Here is a 7171-nt window from a genome sequence, read left to right on the forward strand (position 1 = left end):
TTTCAATCCAGGGATTTGTTGGGAATATTTTCTTTTTGTTATCTTGTGTTATGGCCCTTCTTCAATTTCGGCAGAATCTGATCTTCCTAATCAGATTTTTACCCCCATAAAATAAGCTAAATACCCCCACCACAAAAAAATTGCATTTAAGATCAATTATTTCAAGAAATTTATTAGGTTTTGTGTCCATTTTATGTTTCCTGTTTTTATACTTGTTTAATTACATTGGGGGTTAATAACTATCGATTTTACCCAATTTTAGTTGGTTTTAATGTTTGGTACCCAAATTGGAATTATACTTTCTATGTGACTTTTTAACCCCTTTCACCTAATTTTTTTCCTCAGTTTACATAAAATGTTGAGGTTGTCAAATATGTTAGTCACTGATCTATAAATTAGAAAATTACTATTTTTTAAATCTCACAACGTGAGATATTCAGCAACAGTACTTTGTAGTAAAGATTGTTTGCCAACATAACATGGCAGTCCTGGTTTAGGACTAATGTTGCTGTAATTTAGCCCCAGGAGACATCATCTCCAGCTGGCGAATAATCTTTACTCCAAAGTACTGTTGCTGAATATCTCACGTTGTGAGATTTTAAAAGTAGTAATTTTCTAATTTATAAATCAGTGACTAGTTGTCACTTTGAAAACTATATATTTCGAATGGGAATTTGGCAGCGCCACCTCTAGCTGAACAATTATTCTGTGCTGATGAAGAGAAATAACCCAGGAATCATGATACACAGATATTGTTTTGAGCTGAGTGGAGATGCTAGATTCCCTTGTTTGAAAATATAAGGACACAGATCATGTCGTATAGCCAGCTGGAGATGATGTCTCCTGGGGCTAAATTACAGCAACATTCATCCTAAACCAGGACTGCCATGTTATGTTGGCAAACAATCTTTACTACAAAGTACTGTTGCTGAATATCTCATGTTGTGAGATTTTAAAAATAGTAATTTTCTAATTTCAATGATTGCATTAGCATATTTGGTTTCTGCTAAATTCCCTCCATATTATAAGTACCATCATCATCATTGGTTTAGCATCATCTTTTCAAAAACCCTACTCAAGTGGTGTTGGGGGGAACAAACACAAAGACCCACACACAGAGACACATATATTTAGACCAGGGGTTTCCACACAGTTTCCACCTTCCAAATCCACTCACAAGGCATGTAAACAAGTTGTCATATTGATTCTCAGTTCTCCATGCATACAATGATGTATTACATATCCTAGCAGAAAGATCACCCTCCGGGCAGTTTCTTGTTTGTTGCTAATTTCTATTTACACATTTCATTCCCAATTTGTGTATCCAAAACTGGTTTAGTGTGGCACAATGGTGTGCCATGAGATGATGCTTGGTGTCCCGTAGTGTAACCTGAATATAATTTTTTTTCCCCTATACTAATAGTCCTGTCGAACTCCTGTTTTTACTTCGAATTTGTCCGTAGCTCCGTTTTCATGCAAGACTTGACATGACATTCCTTGGTAAGTTGCTCTTATTATAGATATATACTTGTCTGGTATGCCGTAGTGCTGCATAATTTTCCATAAGCCTTTCCTATCTACACTATCGAATGCTTTTTCGAAGTCAATAAAATTAATATAAAGCGGTGCATTCCACTCTGCGCTTTGCTCTAAGACGATGCGAGTGTAATTTCAATAAAGAACAAAATAAGAATTTTTAACACTTACGTAAAAGTGGTGTTATTGTATGGGGCTGAGACATGGCGAACAACTGTTAAGTCAAATAAGCAAATACAATCATTCATCAACAGATGCTTATGTAGTATACTTAAAATTAGATGGCCCGAACACATAAGCAATATGGAACTATGGCAAAGAACAAATCAAGTTTCGATTAGGGAGCAAATATTTAAGAAAATGTGGAAGTAGATTGGTAGCACTATTATAAAAGACACACCAAATGTAGGGAAAAGTGCTTTACAGTGGAATCCGGATGGATATAGAAAGAGGGGTAGGCCTAAGAACTCGTGGCGTAAATCAACACAAAAAGTGCTAGAGAAAGGGGAACATTCACGGAAGAGTATAAGTACAGAAGTGAAAAATTATGTGACATGGAATTCAATTATAAGTGGCCTATACTCCGCGTTGGGGGGTTAAAGGCATATGAAATAATGAAATAAATATACTATTAGTCATATTTCTAGTTCAGGTGTGCCACCGAATTTTGCAAAGAATATAAGTGAAAAAAGGTTGTGGAGCACTGATCTAAACATTTGGGAATTATGTTTTAGCTTTTACTTATTCAGTTGGCAGAATTCTGCTTTAAGAATCCCATATAACTCCTCATATCTTACTTTATTCTTTGGAATATTCAGAAATATCTTTGCAAATTTGTATTCTACACACTGGAATTCATACAATTATGGAAAAACAAAACATAAATAAAATTTTGTGTGATTCTGTGCTGATATTTTCAGCGCATCTCACGACCACCAAATACTGTCCTCATTTATTTATCATTCTGTTTAATATCTTTCTTCCCATAAACACATTTAATGATCCATTGCTGGGATTTAAGTTGAAAAATCAGTCTCTATTTTAAACTATGATTTTTGTAAAACTTCAAAAAAATTAAAAAAAAAAAAATTTTTTTTAAATATTGAAAAATTACAAAAATTTTTTTCATTGTCATATAACTTCCCATGTGTAGAGAGAAAATTTGTAAACATTTTCTGAAAATTCCAAAAGAAAGCTATGAGAAGTTATATGGGATTCTTGAAACAGAATTCAACCATTCAGTGTACTTGTGCAAGGGAGACAACTGTGCACTATAGCCACTCTGGAGACCAGTACCAAAGTACCACCAAGTTTACATCTGTGGAGATTGATTTAAATGTTATTAACAGCACTCAACAAGAGGAATGCACTTGGGCCTTCCTTAAGCCTGGAAATAAATGGTGCTGTGGCACAATGTTTCATCCATTTTGTTGTGGGCTTTTGAATATTTGTTATGGAAGGTAGTGGAATGAAGATTTGGCTGCTATTTCTAACAAGCCAAGAGGCCACATAAAAGTTATGTGTGTGTTAATCTCCATGACAATAGCAATAAGCATAGATGATATGTGAACAATGGATGATTTCGATTGGCTAAAATTACTTAACTTTAAGTGCATGTAGCTTTTTAATTATTTGTTTTTAGAAATAATGAGTGTGATTTTCATTATCAGTATCCAAAACTACATCAGAACTATATGTTTTTAAAGTAATCAGGTGAAAATTTGAAAAACTAAGTGGTTGGAAGAAACTTTATTAATGAAGCCAACATTGTTGAGAGAAAAATCTTATTGCTGTGTAAACAATCGTAAATCTCTGTCAAAAACAGTACCCTATCAGGCTCGACCATTACTTGTGATGTAAACTAAATTCCTGTGAAATTAGACTGAAGTCATTTAATTAATTAGTAAAACTAGATCACAATCTATTGCAAGATCTTTTCTGCTTGGCTTTCACTTTTCAATATCTACAATTTTTGTTCCAATTGAGTTCATATTTGGTGTATCGATACAGTTTTGTTCAGTAATCAATGTCATGAAATTCATTTTCACCATAGATCAATACATAAATAGTTAATAGCATTTAAAATTTGGGAATTTTGGATAATTTTAGCCAATCAAAAGCCAGACATGTAGGTGCCTGTTTCCATTATAACAAGCCAAGTTGCTTACCACGTGATCTTTTTCTCACTTTTTAAGTGCTTAAAACACATGCAGTATGAAGTGACCATCAGATGTGCTAAAAATAACAGCTAAATAGATCTCAAATCATACAAGGACAATTTTTTTTTTGTGTGTTTGCATAATTGTATGAATTCCTGTGTGTAGAATGCAAATTCACAAAAATTTTCTGAAGATTCCAAAAAATAAAGTCATAAGGGGTTTCATAGGATGCATAAAGCAGAATTCCAATAATATTTAATTTGTTTACAGTTCACAACACGTACAGTCATGCACAAAATGACAGCTTCCAAATCTTGTTTTCTGACTGCGTAAAAATGATAAAACATTAAAGCCCTGAAGCTTCTTTTAATATTTTTCTGGAAAAAGCGAATTATCTCCTGAGATTCAGCTTGGAAAATTATATCATCATCATTGTTTAACGTCCGCTTTCCATGCTAGCATGGGTTGGACGATTTGACTGAGGACTGGTGAAACCGGATGGCAACAACAGGCTCAGGTGCAGCCAAAAAGAAAAGATTCCAATTTTGTTCTCATTGATTTTGAATTTGGTGTATTGATGTAGTTTTGTATGCTAATATTTTAACTTGTTTCAGTCATTTGACTGGCCATGCTGGGGCACAACCTTGCAGGGATATTAGCTGAACAAATCAACCCTAGGACTTATTTTTTTAAAGCCTAGTACATATGCTATCAGTCATTTTTGCAGAACCATTAAGTAATGGGGATATAACACACCAACACTGGGTGTCAAGCAGTGATATAGGGGACTACCACAGAGAGAAAGAAAGACACACACACACACACACACATGATGGGCTTCTTTTAGTTTCTGTCTATCAAATCCACTCACAAGGCTTTGTGGAAAATGGATATTTTGTAATGAAATATGTTCTGAAAATATTTGACTTGATGTAGACAACGATGATGTCAGAAAAGCGTAGAGGGAGAAGTTTCAGACAACTGACTTAGTTATCGCAAAAATTTTGCTGAAGTGTGTTACCTCTCCAACAACTTCCCCCAGGTTTTTTTCCTCACAATGAATTCTGATTTAAAATGTGAATTTTTCTAAAAGTCATGAAGAAACAAATTCAGAAGTGGAGGTCACATCTGAATATGACACTGGTGTCCCCTGTTATCATCATCATCATCGTTTAACATCTGTTCTCCATGCTAGCATGGTTTGGACAGTTCGACTGGGGTTCCAGTCTGATCTGGCAGTGTTTCTACAGCTGGATACCCTTCCTAATGCCAACTTCTCCAAGAGTGTAGTGGGTTAGGGTTAGGGTGCTTTTTTTACAGCATAGGGGTCAGATGGAGCTGGCATCGACCACAATCAGATTGTGCTTTTTACGTGCGACGGAAGCCAGTCAAGGCAGCACTAGCATCATAATGTACATAATTCCTCATCTCTCAAATATAGAACTGTAAGATGACTCAAATACAGCATTTTTAAAAGCAGACCACACTGATTCAATATCTATTTTGTCTGAGATGCTTGACACAGGTTGTTTGAAATGAGGTTAAATTGTCATTATTCTTCAGCTTTGTCTCTTCCACTTTTCCAAATGGTTGAGTGTAATTGTTATGAGTAGGATTGCAGATAGTAAAATTCACTTTTGATAATATCAGTCTTTGGTCAGACCAGCATTCTTGCCAAGGAATGTGGTGCAGAAGTAAGTCAGCAGCTTCCTATCTGATACCATACAAAATGAACTCTTAGAGGCATATGTTCATAACATCCTGCAGGATATCAGGAAAAAAAGGTTGAAAATTCCATGTTTATTGGTATTATATGTGATTGCTCTGGAATAGAACACGAATCAGTTATTGTTATGTTTCTGAAAACCAGGATGTCCACGAAGATTTTCTCCTGACCACACTTTGGAGACACTAACTAAGGTTATTCAGGATGTTTTTTGCCAAAACACTGAGCTGGGCTCAAAATTATGCCGCAACATTGTCTGACACAATGTGCTGTAATGCATTTACATAAAATCTTGTGCAATGAAAAAACTTTAGACATCCTCTTGGAAAACTTCACCGCCAAAACGAATGAGTAAAGAAAAATTGGCAAAACTACAGATATATTACTCCCACCACCACACACACACACTGACTTTGTTGCCTCATAATTTCCAGAAAAAACGGACACTTTTTAACGAAAAATGAAAGTTATATGGAAGGAAAATGTTGAGTTATGAGAATCCTCTCCTCAACCCCTTGGAAACATTTTTTTTTCCAGCAAATCTTTACATACACTCTATTTACAAGATCTAAGCGGTTATTTTTTGAAAGTTTTGTTAAAAGGTGTCCATTTTTCCGGAAGTTATGAGGCAACAAAGTCGGTGGGGTATACATCTGTAGTTATACCGAAAAATTTTGGGAACGATTTGAAGCATTACTTTTTGATGAATAATAATAATAAATATTATTATACCTGTGTTGGATCTTTCTGATTTGGCGGGCGCCACTTGTTTTCTTAACGAAACACTTTCAAACTTGGGACACTGGTAGAATGTGTCATATAAAACATCTTTTACTCTTAGTGTTATTGAGAAAATATTATCTTTTTAAAGTTATTTCGTGTTAAAATTGTCGTATTTTGGTAATTTCAACCAATCACTGATGTCTATTGAGGTGAAAACAATTACTGCTGTGAATTGTCAACAAAACGTTATGCGGTGTAATAAAATTAGTGCTGTTGTTTGTCAATAACAACTATCGGTGGTACTGTTATTTATGACATCGTTCATGCGTTTGTACTGGTTTTAGCTTTAGGGTTTTAGGGTTAGGGTTCAGCTTTTAGAGTTAGGGTTATGAGTATTTTTGCCAAATTTTGTGAAAAATTTGTGGCGGTGTATTGAACAGATTTTCACCAAATTTGGCGAAAACTGGAATTATATAGCAAAATGGGAAAATGGAAGTCTTTTGATATTATTTATTCACCATTATGCACGTTTCATTTGCTAATAGGAATAACGAAGTTGTACATGTTGGATAAACGTAAGAAATTACGGTCAATATGATGATGATGATGATGAATATAAAGTGAGACCTGTTAACGCCAAAAAAAATAATAAAGCCAGCCTGCTAGGTGTTAAAAGCTGTAGAGAATGAATATGAAAAAAACAATTGCGCAAACGAACATGGAGGGTGTGGTGAGAGAGGACTTATGGAAAATTCACAAGATCTGATTTTCTCCCCATGACTTTCAGGAAAATGGATATATATATTGGTGAAATTTTATAGAAATACCGGGAAAGACTTCGCCCCCCCCCCCATTTTCTCCCAAATTTGTTTATTTAAAAAAAGTTTTTGCTAAAAACTCCCGTTTTCGGATACGGAGGTTCCGGGAAATTGCCAAAAATCGGCATTGTTAAATTCCACCCCTTTCCCCCCAAATTCTTCAATTTAGGTCTTTTTCCCAACACTAACCCTAACGCTAACCTTAACCC

The sequence above is a fragment of the Octopus bimaculoides genome, chromosome 1 (assembly GCF_046866305.1).
Source record: "Octopus bimaculoides isolate indiv1 chromosome 1, ASM4686630v1, whole genome shotgun sequence".
NCBI lineage: Eukaryota > Metazoa > Mollusca > Cephalopoda > Octopoda > Octopodidae > Octopus > Octopus bimaculoides.